Source organism: Vombatus ursinus, unplaced genomic scaffold, assembly GCF_900497805.2.
Source record: "Vombatus ursinus unplaced genomic scaffold, bare-nosed wombat genome assembly UNPS02014768.1, whole genome shotgun sequence".
NCBI classification, from domain to species: Eukaryota; Metazoa; Chordata; class Mammalia; order Diprotodontia; family Vombatidae; genus Vombatus; species Vombatus ursinus.
Window position 1 is genome coordinate 1,093,053 of NW_020954546.1, and position 20,862 is coordinate 1,113,914.

Sequence of the window (20,862 nt, forward strand, 5' to 3'; positions counted from 1 at the left end):
TGTGTTTGCTTGTTTTTTGATCCAGCCAGCTACATAAGAACTAACATGCATATAGAGGAATAGGACATTGGGGCATGGTATGAATGACAACACTGTGTATCAGGAAAGACGACTGAGATTTTATTAATATAACTGGGTATTCACGGCCAGAAAACCCACTTCCATATGAAAAGAAATTGTTGTATAGTGGATAGAGAGATGAATTTTAAATGAGGATGACTTGAGTTCAAATGCAAACTCTGACACTGTGTGATCATAGGCAAGTCGAAGACTTTTCTGAGTCTCAGTATCCTCATCTGTAAAATGATGATGCCTACAGTGCCCACCTCGTAGTATCATTGTGAGGCTTAAATGAGACAGTGCATGCAAAGAGCTTTGCAAACCTGAAAATGCTATATTGCTGTCAGCTATCATTCCTACTTAGTGAAATCCTGTGTCATTTATATTACTCTGAGATCCCAGGTGCTGAGACAAAAGGGCAAAAAGAAGGGTATGAGTATGTGTGGGGGGAGAGGGTAACCAACAACAAATTCTATTGTTTTTATGCTTTGTTTGCTCCCTGCTAGGGCAGCTATGTGGTTTTCTCTTAATTTCCATTGCATAAATACAGTAAATTATGGGTTAGCCATGGACATTCACATAATGTTTAAGTGACCTTAATATGTTAAGTGACTGAGTGCATCAGGTAGCTACTAGGTGGAAGATTTAGAGGAGGCCATGTACAAGAATCACATGGATGAGAAGGTGTAGACACATTTTCATCTGTGCCTTTGGAAAATCAAATGAAGATTAAATCAGATTAGAGAAAACATTTATTAAGGCTTACTATGCGCTAGGCACAAGCAAATTCAAGCAGATAGAAACACAGTCCCTGCCCTCAAAGCTTACATTCTAATGGGGAAAGACAATACATAAAATAGAGCTTGAAAGGAGTTGGTAGGAAACAAGGTAGTTGGTAGCAAGGTGGAAAAGCCTGTAGGCTCAGGAGTTGAGTCAGGGGAGAAGTGAGCATGGTTGTCAAGGGTCCTTCTTCCAAAGGAGGTTCCTCGGGGTGAGGAGAGGAGTTGGGGCTCACCAATTAAAGTTTTCTCCATTGCAGGTCTTTGTGCAAAGCCTAAATAACTACTTGCTAGATACGTTATAGGAGACAATCTTTCCTCTTTGGAGATCTGGCTTCTGTCACAGCTCAACTCAAGCTCCATCTGAATGAGAATTAACCTGATGCCTCCTATTAGTGTCTTCCCTCTCTCCCAAAAAAATTATTCTCTCTGTCTCTGTCCTTGTCTCTGTGTTTCTGTTTCTGTGTCTGTCTGTCTGTCTGTCTCTCTCTGTATATGTATATATATACATATATACATACATATGCATATCTATATACTTTGTATATTTGTATATATCTTGTATTAAAGATTGCAAGCTCCATTATGGAGGGACTACTTAGTGGATTTTTTTTAAATCTTTAGTGCTTGGCATAGAAGTTACAAGAAGCATGGAGCCAGGAAGACCTGAATTCAAATCCAACCTCAGACACTTCCTAGATATCTAACCCTGGGCAAGTGATTTCACCCTGTTTGAAATGAAGTGAACTGGAGAAGAAAATGGCAAACCACTCCAGTATTTTTTTTTCCTAGAAAAATCCAAATGGAATCACGAAGAGTCAGATGCGACTAAAAAACAACTGAACAACAAAAGCTTAGCATAAAAATTCACACACACACACACACACACACACACACAATGGGCTTATGATTTCATTGCCATGGAGAATCCTAGATGAGAAATCTCTTCCTCTCTTCCAATCTCTTCTTCCAAATCTTCCAAATCTCTTCCTCTCTTCCAATACAGGCAGACACTTGCTCTACATTTAATAGTCAGAAAGAGTTGCCTGGAACATTAAGAGGCTAAGACTTGCCCAGGGCCACACAGCTATGTGTCAGAAGCTGGACCTGAGCTCAGTTCTCCCTGACTTTTAGATCCTCTAATGCTGCCTCTTGCCTAGAATATAGTAGGTGCTTAATAAGTACTTGTTAATTGATTTAATAGTTATCCAGGTACAAGTTAGACTCAATAGTCTCTGAGATTCTCTTTAAGTTAGAGATACTGTGATTTTGTAAGGCAGTGCTTCCTTTGCTCTCTAGGCTAGCCTGGGAACCAAACCACCATGTGTAATACTGTTTCTATGGGGAAATGCCTTCTAAGATCCAAACAACTGATTTACAGGCAAACATTTGGGTAACCATGTATATAACCCTTAGACATCTCACTTTTGTTTCAGTATCCTTCATAAGTGAGCCAATCCTTCTCTCTCTTATCTTCCTGGCTCTCAACAACATCACTCACAGGCTGTGAACATTCATAGATATCAACCAGAAGAGGGAAAAGCTTTATGTTCATTCTGACCAAGGTTGGAAAATTGTGTTCCTTTGTGTTATTGTTTATGCAAGGCTTTGAGTATGAATTGACTTATAGAATAAATAACTATAGACCATATTGAGTAGGATTTCCTGGCATTAGAAATATATGCAGTTATAAAAAAAATCATGTTAAAAGGTATCCTTCACTGTGTCACAAACTTTCCTCAGTAGTTGGGTATAAGCCAAAGATATTATTTGATCAAATGAAATAATAAATGTAAAGCTCTTTGCAAACCTTAAAGTCCTATATAAATGTTAGCAGCTCTCATTGGCCTTATTATAATTTTTGAATCAGGATTGGCCTCAGGGGTTGTGACCTGAGAAAAGAGAGCACAGAATGTTAGTATGCCATAAAAGACTCAAGCTCTGGGGAGACAGATTAAGTTAGACAAATATCCCATTCCCCTCATCTGGTATCTTGACTACTGATACAGTGTTGATTTCCCAGAATGCTCCTGCAATTGGTTTTCCCATGTCTCGGGTTCTTTGATAATGAAGCTTTAAGAAACCTGGTCTTTCTTTCTATTTTCTAATCTGTAAGATTTTGGCAGGCCCTCTCTGTCTCTTCAGGAGGGTTTCAATTCAATTATATTTGTAAGCATTTGCTAAGTGACTGCTAAATTCTAAGCACTAGGCTAGGTTCTGAGGATCCAGAAACAAAACAAAACAAATAGTCCTTGTCTTCAAGTAACTTATATTCTCTTATGGTAAATCAAGATGAAGCACTGCCCTGAGCAGGCATCCAACAGCAGCTGGACCTCCAGGTACTTCAGTGCAGCCCAAGGTAAACAGGCATTCTCCAGGGGCCAAACCTGTACTGATTCAGAGTAGCCCTGGGGAAATGCAAAAAAACAAAAAAAACCCAAAAAAACCCCAACATCCTGGCCTCAGCACATGCCATGTACCACCACTAGGACCCCAGCTCAGTGCCAGTTAAGCTGCCAGACTCCTACAGCTTCCAGCAGTGCCAGCCACCCCCCACCACACATCCTCAACACAGCACCAGACATAAGGGGCCTCCATGGGCTTCAGGGCAACATTAGTGCAGCACAAAGTAAACAGCCAGGGCCTACAGCCACTGGTTCAAGAAGCCTGAGATAGAGTTCCTTCCCCCCTGGGAGCAGAGATCAAATTTAAAAGAAAGGAAAAAGGCCAAGAAAATGAGAAAAAAAACAATAAAAAAGAATCTAACCACAGAAAGTTTTTACAGTGACAGGGAAGACCAAGACACAAATTCAGAAGAGGACAACAATGTCAAAATGTCTATGGGCAAAACCCCCAAGAAAAATGGGAAGTGGTCTCAAGCCCAGAAAGAACTCACGGAAGAGCTCAAAAAGGAGCTTAATATTCATATAAGAGAGATGGAAGAAAAGTGGGGAAAAGAAATGAAAGTGATACAAGAGAATTGTGGGGGAAAAGACTCAACAGCTTGGAAAACTGCTTAAAAAGCAGAATTGGCCAAATGGAAAAGGAGATACAAAAATCCACTGAAGAAAATAACTCCTTAAAGAGTACAATTGACCAAATGGAAAAGAAAATACAAAAGTTGATTGAGGAAAACAACACCTTAAAAGTTAGAATTGAGCAAGTGGAAGATAATGACTCTGTAAGACATCATTAATCAATCAAACAAATTCAAAGAAGGAAAAAATGGAAGAAAATGTAAAATGCCTCATGGGAAGAATAACTGACCTGGAAAATAGATCCAGGAGAGACAGTATCAGAATCACTGGACTACCTGAAAGCCATAATCAAAGGGGGAACTTGGACAGCATCTTTCTAGAAATTCTCAAGGAAAACTGCCCTGATTTCCTACAACTAGAGGGCAAAATAGGCATTGAAAGAATCTATCGATCACCTCAGGAAAGAAATACCAAAACAAAAACTCTAAGGAACAGTATAGCCAAATTCCAGAACTATCAGGACAAGGAAAAAATGCTACATTTGGGCAGAAGGAAACAATTCAAATATTGAGGAGTTACAATCAGGATCACACAGGACTTGGCAGCTGTGACATTAAAGGATCAAAGGTCAGGGAACATGATATTCCAGAGGGCAAAGGATCTAAGAATACAACCAAGAATCACTTCACCAGAAAGATTAAGCATAATACATCAAAGGGAAAAAAATTCTCATTCAACAAAATGGAAGGATTTCAAGCCTTCATAAGGAGAAGACAAAAACTAAACCAAAAATTTGACCTCCAATATCAAGACCCAAGAGAAGTATAAAAAAGGAAAGGGGAGGGGGGACATAATGGATTCAACAGAGTTAAACTGTTTACATCCTTATCTGGGAAGATAATACTTGTAACTCTTAAATTTTGAATCACTAACAGTACAGATAGAAGGAATATACAAAGATAGAGGATATGAATATAAGATGTATTTGAGAGAATGACATAAAAATAATAAATGGATGAGAAAGAGGAGTACAATGGGTGCAGAAGGAAGGGAAAAGCAGGATGGAGTAAATTATCTCACATGAAGAGGTAAGAAAGAACTATTACAGTGGAGAGGAAGATGGGAAGAGGGGTGGTGGGCATTGCTTGAACTTTACTCTCATCAGTATTAGCTCAAAGAAGGAATCAGATGAATATAGAAATTTATTGTACCCAATAGAGAAGTAAGAGGGGAGGAGATTAAGTAAAGGAGTGGGGCTGGGAACTGATAGAAGGGAGGGTAGATCAAGGGAGATGGTAGACAGAAGCAAAACACTGGTGATGTGGGAAAGGGTGAAAGGAGAGAGAGGACAAACAGGAGGAAGAATAGATGGAGGGAAATACACAGGGATTAATCATAACTGTGATTGTGAATGGGATAAACTCTCCCATAAAATGGAAGCGAATAGCAGAATGGATCAAAAACCAGAATCCTATAATGTATTACTTACAAGAAAGACACTTGAAACAGAGAGACACACACAGTGTAAAAGTAAGGGGCTCGAGCAGAATATATTATGCTTCAGCTGAAAGGAAAAAAAAGCAGGGCTAGCAGTCCTGATCTTAGACAAAGTAAAGGCAAAAATAGACCTAATTAAAAGAGATAAGAAAAGAAACTATATCTTACTCAAAGGTATCGTAGACAATGAAGCAATCAGAGTAGAAGAGCAAGGAATAGTGTTCCTATAAAATCTATGGGGAAGGGACGAATTCATGATCAAACAAGAAATAGGGAACTTTATGAAATGTAGAATAGATAATTTTGATTGTATTAAATTGAAAAGCTTTTGTACAAACAAACTCAATGCAGCCAAGATTAGAAGGAAAGCAGAAAGCTAGGAAACAATCTTTATAGCAAATGTCTCCGATAAAGGCCTCATTCCTCAGATATATAGAGAAATGAGTTAATTTTATGAGAATACAAGCCATTGCCCAATTGACAAATGGTCAAAGGACATGAATAGGCAGTTTTCAGATGAAGAAATCAAAGCCTCTATAGGAATATGAAGAAGCGCTCTAAATCACTTTTGATTAGAGAAATGCAAATTAAAGCAACTCTGAAATACCACCTCACACCAATCAGATTGGCTAATATGATAAAAAAAGAAAATGATAAGTGTTAGAGAGGCTGTGGGAAAATTGGGACACTAATGCACTGTTGCTGGGATTGTAAACTGATCCAACTATTCTGGAGAGCAATTTAGAACTATTCCCAAGAGGCAACCAAACTGTGCCTTTGATCCAGCAATACCAGTACTAGGTCTGTACCCTAAAGAGATCATAAAAAACGTAAAAGGACTTACATGTACAAAAATATTTATAGCAGCCCTATTCGTGGTGGCAAAATATTGGAAGTTGAGGGGATGCCCATAAATTGGGGAATGGCTGAACAAGCTCTGTTATATGAATGTAATGGAATACTATTGTGCAATAAGAAATGATGAACAGGCATATTTGAGGAAAATCTGGAAAGACCTATATGAACTGATGCAAAGTGAAATGAGCAGAACCAGGAAAGCATGATATCAGCAACATCATGTGATGATCAACTATGAATGACTCAGTTTTTCTCAGCAACATAATGATTCAAGACAACTACAAAGGACTCACAAAGGAAAATGCTATCCATATCTAGATAAAGAACTGATGGACTCTGAGTGCAGACTGAAGCATATTTTTTACTTACTTTATTCTTTCTTGTGTTTTTTTTTTCTTTTGATCTATTTCTTCTTCCACAACTGTGATGAATATGGAAATGTGTTTTACATGATAGCACATGTATAAACTATATCAAACTTCCTATGGTTTTCAGAAGAGGGGAGGAAGGAAGGGAGAAAAATTTGGAACTCAAAATCTTATAAAAATGAGTGATAAAAATTTCTTGATATGGAATTATGGTAAAAAATAAAATACTATTTAAAGAAAAAAAAATCAAGATGGCTACAGACAATAAAGGCAAATATAATAGAGGACTGCCCAAAAAGTCCAGTCCTTATGAGGGTGTGCAAAGTGCTTAGTGGATACAACCTCCATTAAAGACTGGGATTATTAGTCTCCTGTTACACAAATACAAACAAAGGGGAGGGAGGAAGAAGGGGAGGAAATTTACAAGAGGAAATCCCTCTTGTAAAAGGTGCTGTTCTAGCTGAGCCTTGAAGGCAGTTAGGGATAGCAAGAGGTAGAGGTGACAAAGTTAAGTAACATATCCAGGGGCACACAACTAATAAGTGCCTAGGGCTATTTTTTTTTTTTTTAGTGAGGCAATTGGGGTTAAGTGACTTGCCCAGAGTCACACAGCTAGGAATTATTATGTGTCTGAGGCTGGATTTGAACTCAGGTCCCCCACCTAGCTGCCCCCTAGGGCCAATTTTGAAGTGTGGTCTTCCTGACTCCAAGTCCAGCATTCTATCTGTTATACCAACTAATACCTTCTTAGTAAGAAGACATCTCCTTCCACTTATTTACAGAGATGGGAGGTCCATGGTTGTGGAATGTTGCATATATTTTCTGAATTTTTCTCTCTTCCTCTTTTTCGTCCTCTTAAAAATTCTTGTTATATGCAATGATTCTGGGAAGAGGAAGGGGAGGAATGCAGAGGTAAATTTAGGTGATGTAAAAACAGCAGCTATAAATAAAATTTTATTCTAAAAAACAGGTTGATGAAATATTTAAATAGTATTCAAGAGGGCACTGGAGGGTAGGCAGTAGGAAGGCACTAGTTGCTCGGTCTTCAAGGGAAGAGTATTGCCAGGAAATAGACTCAGAAAAGGGGGGCAGTATAGGTGCCAATGACAAAAAGTTTAAGTTGAAATAATGGCAACGACACTATTCAAAGCATGTATCAGCATGATTCAAACCATTGTCACTAGAGCGGGTTGGGGGGCAGTTCTCTAAATGTCACTGGATCTCTGATCTCACTGACAATCCCACAGAGCGGCTCCCAAACTACTCCTGCCTTCTCATCCTATACGTTTCTTGTTCAAATCTACCTGTCAACACACCTAGGGGTTTGCCCCAAGGCAAGCTGGGGGTTTTTCTCCAGGTCTCTTGGTATTATGTGGCTACCAAGGAAGCAAAGCTGCTGCTTATCTGCCATCCTTCATTCTACCTGTATCTAGAGAACTTCCTTTTCTTAGCTAACATCTCAATAGTACCTTTTATATGGCTTATGACACCATCTGGGTTCTTGGTAATTGGATTTCCCGTTCCAAGGATGTTATGAGCCTGCAATTCCATTTACAGCTAAATACTATATGATCTTTGAGAAAATCTGCACCCAAGAAATCCATAGCTGTAAATTTCAAAGCCATCTGTCAGAAATACTCCATTATAGCCTCCTCACCCAGGACTAATATGTATAAGAATGGGGTTGCCTCTCTGTTACAACTGTGAAAAGAATGAAGGATGTTGGCCTGGGATTTGGGATACCTAGGTTTGTGTGATCATTAGAGCATAGGCTTTAGAGCTGGAAGGGACTTAGAAGCCCAATTTTATTATTATGAATATGAGAAAACTGAAGTCCAGAGAAGAAAAGTTAATTATAAAGTAATATACTAAGAACAGGATGAGATATCAGAGGTCATCCAATTCAAACCCCTTAATTTTACAGATGAGGCAACTGAGGCCCAGGAAGGTCAAGTGACTTGCCCAAGGCTGTACAGGACATATAAGTAATCAGAATCCAAGGGAATCCAAGGTCAATGCATCAACCTTTATATCTGACTTTTGATGAGTCACTTAATTTCATTGGACCTCAGTTGCCTCATCTGTAAAGAGGATTAACTAGATTAACTCTAAAGGTCTTTCCAGTTAGCTTATTCTGTGGAAACCAAAAAGCATTTCAATATCTGAAAACAGCTCAACTCTTCTATATTTAATCACTAAAAGTCTCATCTTTGTTATAATATAATTTGTTCTGGTTCTGCTCACTTCTTTCTTCCTCAGTTCATACAGATCTTCTAGGATTTCCTTGAAATCATCCCCTTCATCATTTCTTGTAACTGCTTTGGGGAAAGGCATTGAAAGCTCCTATTAAACTATACCTATTACCAGAGAGAGAGAGAGAGAGATGATACAGTAAGCCATGTTTCGCTATTAAGATTTTAGCTTCTATAGCTTACGTGTTTTTCTAGTTCATTTCTGTCACCTGACAGGACCCTGAGAGAATAGGACTGGAAGCAGATACAATTTAATGTAGGGGAACGTAAAAATCCAGATCATAGAACACTGCAAAGGGAATGGCAGACCCTTGGAGGGCACTGCAATGAAAAATCTGAGCAGTGGTGTGGTAGATAGGTAAGAAGGTGATTATTAAGGTTATAATAGCATAATAGTACCTCACATTTCTTTTTAAAAATATACGATGTAATTTTATTTTGTCACTTTCATGCCCCAACATATCCATTCCTACTTCCCTCCCCAGAGAGCCATCACTTGTAAGAAAGCATAAAAAAGAGAAAGTAAAGAAAGCAATTTAGCAGAACTTACTAACACATTTGCTGAGTCCGACAGTATAGGTGTAGCACCCCCAGCTTGAACTCGCATTCACAGGTTGGGTCCCCTGTGCATGATGCCTCCTTCTCAGGGCTCGAGGGTAACCCTTAGGAGCTGCATCCTTGATGCTGCTTCTTCTCTTGAGAGGGTATCTTTCTGTATCTGTCTGAATCTACCTTTGGCCTTGGTATATTTTCGTCTGCTCCTACTAGGATGGACTGTTTGTTTCCTTACTTGGCTAAGTTCTCTAATAACATAGTCAACGGAGGGTAGAGGAATGTAATTCTCTCTCTGGTCTCACTTCTCCACCTTGCCTTGCCTAGTACAGGTGCAAGGGTCTGCTTCCTCAAGATGATCCCAAGTCTGGAGTACTCCACCATTTGAATGGCCTGTGGCTTGAATGACTCACTGCTCAAATTTCTTTAGTTATTTAAATACCCAATAATGATTGTCCCTGCCTGACTCAAAGAGGTTAACAAATCATGAATGGGCCCCAAGGCATAAAAGTCTTGTTTACAAGTTTTTGAAACCAAATATTGTCCATTAAATAATTAATTGATCGATCAAACACCTCAAGCAAATCAATCAATGAATGGACATGATTAGGTTTTTTTCAATGTGTTGGGTTTAAGACTGTGTAACTTTTGTGATTACGTTATGAGATGCAAACCTCTTTAGCTGGGTCAAGAAGGAGAAACCGCGATTGGGTAACCATGCTTTGGCAGGTTAAATCTCTGGCAGAATTTTAATAGTAAGTTGGTCAAGTGGTGAACCAATTCATCAAGTGAAAGACTCCAAAATTGGGCTTGCAAAGAAGAGAAGGGATGCATTTTTTTATGCATTTATTTTCTCTGTCTCTGTCTCTGTCTCTCTGTCTCTCTCTCTCTGTCTTTCTGTGTGTGTGTCTCTCTCTCTGTCTCTGTCTGTCTGTCTGTCTCTCTCTCGGAGGCAAATGTGACTAGTTATACAGTATTCAGTTTCATGTTGTTCTATGGCAGCTAAGTGGTGTGGCAGATAGAACACTGGACTTGGAATCTTTCTGAGTTCAAATGTGGCTTCTGACACTTACGACACTTACTAGCTGCGTGACCTTTGGCAAGTCACTTAACTAACCCTGTTTGCCTCAGTCTCCTCATTTGTCAAATGTGCTGGAAAAGGACATGGCAAACCACTCCAGTGTCTTTGCCAAGAAAACCCCAAATGGGGTTGGGAAGTGTCAGACACTGAAACAACTCAACAAAAACGATATTTACACTGTGGTAACCATTATTCATATTATTTTCCTGGTTCTTCTCACTTAACTTTGCCTCAGTTCATGTGAATATTGCTATGTTTCTCTGTATTGTTTAAATACTTTGTTTCTCACAACACAGTAATTGTTACAGTTATTGTATTCATGTGCTGCAATTTGTTTAGTCATTCCCCCGTCAATGGACATCTACTTTGTTTCCAGTTCTTTGCTATTAAAAGAAACAAATGCTATTATAAATATATTCTTGTATCTGTTACCTTTCTTGTCTGTCTTTGACTCCTTGGAGTCTATGCCTAATGGTTCAAATTTCCTCAAAAAAAAAAGAGCATTTCATAACCTCCAAAGAGTTTCCCCAAAGTATTGCCCAAAAATTGTTATTCCTATGTATTAATCAAATAAGGAATTGAGGATAAAGTCAAGTGGCTTACCAAAAGACATACAGGACCCTAATATTATAATCAATATCCTGGGTACAAAAAAGGGGGGGGGCTGTTGAGGGCAAATTTCACCTACTTCAATATTCTTTGGGGAGATGTCTCTAGTTTCAGGCTCTGGTAGTAAGACAGGAGCCTGGAAATTGTCAGTGAACTGACACTAAGCCTTGGAAGAGCAGATGTTGCTATCCTCTCTTATGTGCAAATGTGGGAGACTACGAGTGTAGAACACTGCAAACATTATTGGACTCAGTTGCTATGTTGCTTAGTTTTATTGATCTGCTCCCCCTGCCCTTTGAAAAAGTATTTTTTTTTTCTTACAGGGCATAAAGAAGAGATTCTCTCTGTGTGTCTCTCTGTCTCTGTCTCTGTCTCTCTCTTTAAACACACACCTACACACACACGGATATAAAGATAATGTAAAATAATAGTTATGGATTTTTTTTTCAAAGAAAAGTAGCATATTTGGGGGCAGCTAGGTGGCACAGTGTATACAGTGCTGGGCCTGGAGTCAAGAACTCATCTTTCTGAGTCCAAATCTGGCCTCAGACACTTACTAGCTGGGTGACCCTGGGCAAGTCACTTAACCCTGTTTGCCTCAGTTTCCTCATCTGTAAAATAAGTTGGAGAAGGAAATGGCAAACTGGTCCAGTATCTTTGCCAAGAAAATCCCAAATAGGATCACAAAGAGTTGGACACAATTGAAAATGACAACAAAAACATATCCGGGCACCAAAAAAGCGAAACAAAACAAAACTAAAAAAACAAAAATGGGTGTTCAGGGATACCAAGGCTAGAACTCAGTGTAGGTAATCCAAGTTCTCTAGTTTTCAATTATCACTTTCACATGAAGGTTAATTTGTCCCTCTAGCCTGGGCTATGTTTGCATTTGAAGCACTGTAACCTCTAGATTGAGTGTATGTACATACAGAGATCAGCGTGGGCCCAACCGGCTACCTGACTGAGCTCCCCGGGGAACTGAGAGAAGAGAAACAATATTTACACACCAGTTCATTAAAGCAAATAGGATTTTGCCCAGATTGAATGCAAGCCTTCTTTGGGGTAAGTGTGTCTGCCGCTCTGGTCGTTAGCTACGGAACACCTGGCACTGAAATGCGATCCAGTCAGCCAGAGCTTTCCTCATTTCTGCTACCTTATCAGGTGCCTTTCTCCTAAGAACTGGAACCACTTGGCCTGAGGCAGGGAATTTTAACAGCAGCCAACTTTTAGATTGTATCAGCATAATCACTCCGTAAGAAGCTAGGGATGGAAAGATTCATGCAGGTGGGTCTGGATTTCTACCCCTGTTGAACCTGGAAAAATGTCTGTCGAAGTGTCCTAGGATGGTGCCTTCTGTCCCCTAGCAGGCCTTATTTCCTTCCTTCTTCATCCTAACCCCCCCCCTTTGTATCCTTCTTTCTTAATCCGGTTTCCTCATATTTAAAATGGGAGGACAGGACTGGAAGAGATGATCCAACCCAAAGAGTCTCTGTCCTAGCAGCAGAGTGAGATGGGGGAATAGGGAAGTTTGGATTCTTGGTCCCAGCTCCATCATTGTCACTAACTAGTTATGTGACCATGGGAAAGTTACACGAACTCTTAGAGACTCAGTTCACTCTTTTGTAAAATGAAAAAACTGGGCCAGATAATGGCCACCATCCTTCCTACTGCTAACCTTCTGTAATACCAATCTTATGAATGATAACCTAGGCTGAATAAGCTCCTTGGAGCCTTAGTTTTAGGGGTAAGAGGAAGTATCTTAGAAATTATCAGACCAATGGTGTCAAACTCAAAAAGAAATGGGGGCTGCATAAGGATCCTTGTGAGTTGCATATTGACTTAGAAAACCATATACCAACATTATCTATGTTCCATTGTGTTTTATTTATTTTGTTCAGTATTTTCCAATAACATTTTAATCTGGTTCAGGCTTCAATCTGGCATATTGGGAGTGTTTGACATCTCCGATCTAGACTATTCCCTCATTTTATATGTAACCTTTGTGCCATAACCTCATATAACAGGAAGGGTATGGGTAACATGAAATTTCATCTCAATGACACTTTTTTTCTGTCCTATAAAATCTGGTGACTTCTTAATATGGAAGCATCCAATGTTTTGTCAACAGCTTCCCTTGCAAGCACATGGTTCACAAAACATGAAAAATAATTTTAAAGCTTTTTACAATTCAAAGAAAATAAATAGAACTCATACCAAAGCCATGGAAAACACCCTCCAGTGAACGTCCCTTCCCTAAAGAACTGAAGGATCTCATGGGGGGGTGGGGGGGGAGCCAAGATGGCAGAGTAAAAGCGGTGACTTGCTTGAGTTCTCCCCCAAACCCCTCAAATACCTGTAAAAAATGGCTCTAAACAAATTCTGAAGCAGCAGAACCCACAAAAAGACATAGTGAAACAAATTTACAACCTGAAACAACCTGGATGATTGATTAGAAAGGTATATCGTGCTGGGTGGGGAGAGGAGCACAGTTTGACATGGGTGCACAGGCCGCAGCGAACCTGGAGCAGGCCCCAGAGGACCAAATCACAGGCAGCTGTGGCAGTTTCCAGATTTCTCAACCCAGGAATGCCAAAAACAACTTAGAAGGTCAGTGAGAAAAGTCTGTTTCTGTGGTGAGAGAGAGGGGCTAGGTCTCAGCCCCAAGTCCTGAGCATGCCCCCGGGGCAGCAGCTGCCTCCTGAGCTTCTGGCCCACAGACTGACTGGTTGATCAGAGGGGGATTGCAAGGATCTCTTTGCCAGCGCTGAGGCAGGAATCTCCTGCTTTGCCCGTACTTGGATCTGGGTCACAGTTCTGAGGGGCAGTCCTGGGGTGAGAAGGAGTGCTGGTGTGGTGGAACTTATTGTGGTGGTGGAGAGCAAACACCTCACCCCTTACCATACCATCTTGGAAGAACTGAAAATTTACAGGTCCCTAGAAGTAATTCTGAAAACAACTGTACAAACCCCGAAGCTTGGGGACAGTACATTCTCCACATTGGAAGCAGACTCCTACCTTAACAAAAAGTTTAAAACTCAAGTAATTGGCTGGGATCATGAGAAAGCAGTGCAAAAAGAGTCAGACTATATTATCTTACTTTGGTGACAAAGAAGATCAAAACATACAACCAGAAGAAGCCAATAAAGTCAAAGCTCCTACATCCAAAGCCTCCAAGAAAAATATGAATCAGTCCCAGGCCTTGGAAGAGCTCAAAAGGGCTTTTGAGAAGCAAGTAAGAGAAGTAGAGGAAAAACTGGGAAGAGAAATGAGAGTGATGCAAGAAAATCATGAAAAACAAGTCAACAGCTTGCTAAAGGAGGCCCAAAAAAATAGTGAAGAAAATAACACCTTAAAAATAGCCTAATTCAAATGGCAAAAGAGATCCAAAAAGCCAATGAGGAGAGGAATGTCCTAAAAAGCAAAATTGGCCAAATGGAAAAGTAAGTCCAAAAGACTACTAAAGAAAATACTTCCTTAAAAATTAGAATAGAGCAATTGGAAGCTAGTAACTTAATGAGGAATCAAGACACTGTAAAACAAATCCAAAAGAGTGAAAAATTAGAAAACAATGTGAAATATCTCATTGGAAAAACAACTGACCTGGAAAATAGATACAGGAGAGAGAACTTAAAAATTATTGGACTATCTGAAAGCCATGAGCAAAAAAAGAGCCTAGACATCATCTTTCAAGAAATGATCAAGGAAAACTGCCTTGATATTTTAAAACCAGAGGGCAAAATAGAAATTGAAAGAATCCACTGATCTCCTCCTGAAAGAGATCCCCAAAGGAAAACTCCTAGGAATATTGTAGCCAAATTCCAGAATTCCCAGGTCATGGAGAATATATTGCAGGCAGCCAGAAAGAAACAATTCAAGTGTTGTGGAAACACAATCAGGATAACACAAGATTTAGCAGCTTCTACATTAAGGAACCGCAGGGCGTGGAGTATAATATTCCAGAGGGCAAAGGAGATAGGATTACAACCAAGAATCACCTACCCAGCAAAACTGAGTATAATCCTTCAGGGGAAAAAAATGGTCATTCAGTGAAATAGAGAACTTTCAAGCATTCTTGATGAAAAGACCAGAGCTGAATAGAAATTTGACTTTCAAATACAAGACTCAAGTGGAACATGAAGAGGTAAACAGGAAAGAGAAATCATAAGAGACTTATTAAGGTTGAACTGTTTACATTCCTGAATGGAAAGATGATATTTGTAATTCATGAGACCTTTGTCAGTATTAGGATAGTTGGAGGGAAAAAAATTACATGTATGTATGTATGCAGATAGATAGATAGATAGATACATAGATAGATACATAGATAGATAGAGGGCACAGGGTGATTTGAAGATGAAGGGGTCATATCTGGAGAATAAAATTAAGGGGTGAAAGAGGATTATACTAGGAGAAGGAGAAAGGAAGAAGTAGAATGGGGTAAATTATCTTACACAAAAAAAAACAGAGAAGAAAAGGCTCTTACAGTGGAGGAGAAATGGGGGAAGGTGAGAGGGAATGAGTGAATCTTATTCTCATAGGATTTGACTTAAGAAGGGAATAACATACACACTCAATTAGATATAGAAATCTGCCTTACCCTACAGGAAAATAGTGGGGGGAAGGGGACAAGAGAGTAGAGGGATGACAGAGAGGAGGGCAGATTGGGAAAGGGGGTAATCAGAAGCAAATATTTCTGTGGAGGGACAGGGTCAAAAGAAAGAATAGAATAAATGGGGGGGGCAGGATAGGATTAAGGGAAATAGAGTTAGTTTTTCACAGCATGTCTACTATGGAAGTGTTTTGCATAACTGCACATGTACAACCTATATTGAGTTGCTTGCCTTTTCAATGAAAGTGAGTGGGGAGGGAGGAAGGGAGAAAATTTGGAACCCAAAGTTTTAAAAACACATGTTTAAAAAAATGTTTTCACATGCAACTGGGAAATATGAAATACAGGAAATGGAGTACATAAACCTATCCTGCCCTACAGGAAAATAGAAGGGGAAGGGGATAAAAGAAGGGGGGGAGAGATAGAAGAGAAGGCAGACTAGGGGAAGGGGTATTTAGAATGCAAGCCATCTTGGGGTGAGGGAGAGGTGGTGAGATGGGGTGAAAATTTGGAACTCAAAATCTTGTGGAAATAAATGTTGAAAACTAAAAATAAATAAATATATTAATAAAAAAATTTAACAAATGAAAAAAATTAAAATTAAAAAAAAGGAGTCTCACTAACTGATAGTCCTACCCCCAGTTTGCCAGCAGCCATCACCTCTTCTAGTTTTTCACCATATATTATCATAACCCAACCACAGTTCTCTGCTCCCAATCTAGGTCTCTACACTTCCTAATAGGTGATTTCCATCACAACAGGTGCAATCTTCACTCTGCTCTGCTTTTATCTCAACCCTATTTATCCCTACAATAGCCATGGCTGGTTTCTATCAAGCCCTAGTATTCAACTTTGCCTTTGGAATCTCCTAGGACCTCTTCTCGGATTAAGAGGCAACATTTGTGAAGGAGTCTTGTGTGTATGGGATGAGGGAGCTTCTACAATGCTTTGCTGTTTCCCCTGTAGGCACTGAAGTCATATAAACTAGGTGTTGGTGTAGGTAGAAGGGACAATGGAAAGAGCAATGGATTCGAAGTTAAAAGAAGCAGCTTTGAATATTTGACTTGGGCAAGTTACCACCCCTCTCTGGGACTCTGTTTCCATATCTTTAAAGACAGGTGGTTGGACTAGATCTCCAACTCCAAATCCTGTGTGATTCTTTCCACTTTCTGTAGTTCTCAATTGTCAATGATGATTAAGTTACTCAAGGCATTGCTCTTCCTGCAGTCCTCACAGTCCCCACTAGGTGGCAGTACTAGCAACATTTTCCAGAAACTGATTTCTTTACTGTGAATCCCATATGCAGAGATCAGAACTGAATATACTTTTTCTTAATTTTTATAGACCCACTTGTATGAATGTAATGCAATACTATTGTGCTGTAAGAAATGATGAACAGGCTGACTTCAGAAAAACCTGAAAAGACTTGTATGGTCTGATCCTGAGTGAAATGAGCAGAACCAAGAGAACATTGTACACAGTAACAGCCACATTGTGCGATGACTAATGTTGATAGACTTAGCTCTTCTCAGCAATGCAAGGATCTAAGACATCTCCAAAGGTCTCATGATAGAAAATGCTATCTACATCCAAAGAAAGAACTATGGAGTTTGAATGCTGATCAAAACATACTATTTGCTATTTTTTTCTTCTGTTTTGTTTTGTTTCCTTTTTCTGGTGGTTCCTTCTATTGGTTCTAATTCTTACTTATGACATCACTAATGTGAAAATATGTTTAATAGGAATGTATATATATAGCCTATATCAGATTGTGCTCTATCTTAAGGAGGGTGGTAGAGAGGGAGGGGGACAAAATTTTAAACTCAAAAGCATATGGAAGTGATTGTTGATAAATCAAAATAAATTAATAAAAAAAGAAACAAAAAAATTTTTTTATAGACACACAATGGGAGAGATTGAGTCAGCTACAATGGCAGAGTGGAAGTTGTATTGAACGCAATACTTTCAAATACCCCAGAAGATCAGAAGTAACGCTCCCACAATGCTCTTTTACAAAACAATCAAGAGTCAAACCTTACTTGCTGGAAATCATAGGAGAAAGTCCAAGACAAATTGGTTTGTTGAACTGGATCAAGGCTAAACTGTACCTGTATAGGAATTCTGACCCCCCCCCCAAACACACATGCACACACACACACACACACACACACACACAGAGAGGAAGGGTAGTACAATGGAAGAATATTGGCTCTTGATTCATAGAACTTCAGTTCAAATGCTACCACCAGCTGGGTCTCAGTCTCCCCAATTCTAAAATGAGGAAAATAGACCATGACCTCTGAGAATCCTTCTAATTCTAGACCTGGTTCCCCAACAACTGACTGAATTAAGATTCTCAAGGAAGGGGAGCTCAGGAGGAAAGTAGGTACTTAGTAGAGTGCCTGGGACATAGGAGGCACCTCACCTGAGATGTAGTGTGGTCATACAGTGAAAAAAAGGATGGGATTGATTTGGAGAGAGAAAGACCTGGCTTCAAATCTTGGCTCTGTCATACTTACTACATGGGTCACATTGGGCAGGTCATCTGACAGCTCTGGTGCTCAGCTTCCTCCTCTGTAAAATGGGGGACTGGAGTAGTTCACCTCCTTGGCCCCCATATAGCTCTAAATCGAGGATTCTGTTTCTTTCCTGTATCACCTTGGGCAAGTCATCTAGCTCTCTAGGCATCAGCTTTCTTATCTATAAAATGAGCAGGTTGAGAAGATAGCCTATGAGATCCCTTCCAGGTGTAGATGAAGATGATGGTGATGATGATGGTGATATGGCTCTTACTATATGCCAGACACTGTGCTAATTGCTTTATAATTATCTCATTTGATCCTCACAACAACCCTGCACAGTAGATACTATTATTATCCCCATTTTACAGATGAGGAAACTAGGCTGAGTGAGGTTAAGTGACTTGCCCAAGGTCACACAGCTAGTAAGTGTCAAAGGCTGGATTTTAACTCAGGTCTTCCTGATCTGATCTATGATTCTATGACTGCCAAAGGCAATGCATTGGCAAAGCTATCATTTGCATTCTGCTTCACACAGAAACTTTGTGGCATATTTGGAATGGTCCATCTCCTGGAAGTTCTTGCTATAATCAGCATCCCTTTATGTCTGCTCTGCCACTATTAACATAATGAATTTATGAGTTCCATTTTCAAGGGCTTTTTTCATCAGGGGAAGTTTCCAAAGTGCTGTAAAATCTCTACATTATAAAAGCTTCACTCTTCTGACTGTCTCTGCTCCTCACAGTCTCCTTCTTAAAGCACTTGCTGAATAGCAGCTAGAAGCATGGCCCAAGCTATACCAAGTGTTGACCTCATGCTAATGGGAGAGAGAAATCAAGGTTCAGAGGAGGGAAAATGTCATCACTTGAAGTTCTAATTATTTGCCATTGCATAGATTCAGCTGCCCTCTCATCTCTTTTCATAAAACCCATAGTCTTCCTTCACAGAATCTACTCTTAAAGGGATAGTACTGTAGAGTGGGGCTGGTCTTACACTAGACTTTAATCCTGGCCTGAAGCATGGTGTTCGTATCACTGTGAGAAAGCATCTTAACCCCTGAGTGCTCCCAGAAAACTCTCTAATTCTATTGGCCAACCCCTCAATTTATAGATGAGGCAAATGAGGCCAAGAGCACACAGGGAGTAATCAATCAATCAAACCATAAGCATTTATTAAGCATGTACTATGGTTGAGCATGCCTTTGGTGCTGGGGGTACAAAGTAAAAAATATATATAGTCCCCACCCTCAGTCACTCAATCCTTTTACATTCTATCGGGGAGTCAACACCTGCACCCATATAAAAGCATATAGGTAATAAATTGGGGAAGAGGAGGCTTCCGTGGCAGAAGACAGATCCGAGCCCAGGTCCTCAGACTGCAGCCTGGGCTCTTTCCTCCATTCCTTGATGTTTCTTTAGATGGGATGTGACAACTGTTACTTTCCACATTGAAGAGCCTGCTTCTTTTTGTTGATTCTAAAATCTACTTTGGGGCCTTTTCCCTACCAGCTTTTCCTACTTATTTTGTTTGGGGAAGAGTTTCTCTCAGACACCTCCATATGTTCTCCCTGCTCCTGTCTTGCTAGTCTCAGGTTCATCCCTCCACTCTTTTCTCTAGGTGTGAAGAGATGATCTCATTAGCTCATCGAGTCCCTAAAGCAACGTTTTATTTTTTGCAGGATTGTCTCCACACATCCATTCAATATGAAATGCAAATAACCTTAGTGCTGGTGAAGAGAGGTCTTCTGCTACATCTGTTGGGGGAAGCTCCCCGTGGCCCCAAACTCCTCCACATCTGAAATCCCACCTGTTGGGGCTTTAGCTTAAGACTTTAATCCCTGTGGAAATGAAATTCGCCATGGGAACTAAAACTTCACAACTTCAGAAATGTAGAGGAAAGAGAGATAGACTGGGAGTCAGAAATCCTGAGTTCCAGATTCCTTCCCTTCATGATCTTGAGCAGGAAACTTCTATCTGGTTCTCAGTTTCCCCATCTGCAAAAGCAGCTGAACTAGCCTGCCTGCTGATCCCATATATGACATCCCATCTCTCATCTCTGTACCTTCCACAACTTGCTCCCATGCCTGGAATGATGACCCTCCTCACTCCCCATCCCTTGGGTCCCCAAGCTCTCTTCAATGCTCAACTAAAATGTCTTCTCTTATAACAGGTCCCTGATTCCCAATTGCAAGTGCCCTGTACCCAAAATGACTTCGTTTTTGCACACACCAAGTGTATTTACTCATACTTCTAGAATCACAGCGACCTGAGGGTGAGGGTTGTTCTATTTTTGTTTTTGTACTGCTCATTTGTTAACATGCTTTGGGAGGGAAGGGGGGAGGGAGCTATGATTTCATTAGCATACTGAAAGGCTGTTAGGTGATACAGTGGAAAGAGCATTGGAGCTGGAGGCAGGAAAGACCTGACTTCAACCTCAGATACTTAATTAGCTGTGTGACCCTAAGCAAGTGATTTAATTGCTTCTTGCCTCAGTTTCTTTGTCTGTAAAAGGGGGATAATAACAGCATTTACCTCCCAGGGTTTTTGTAAGAATAGAATGAGACAATATTTGTAAAATGCTTTTGAAATCTTAAATCAGTACATGAATGCTTACTGCTGCTGCTACTACTGGTACTACCACTATTTACGCTTATTGCTGCTGCTACCGCTGCTGCTGTTGCTGCTGCTACTATTACTACTG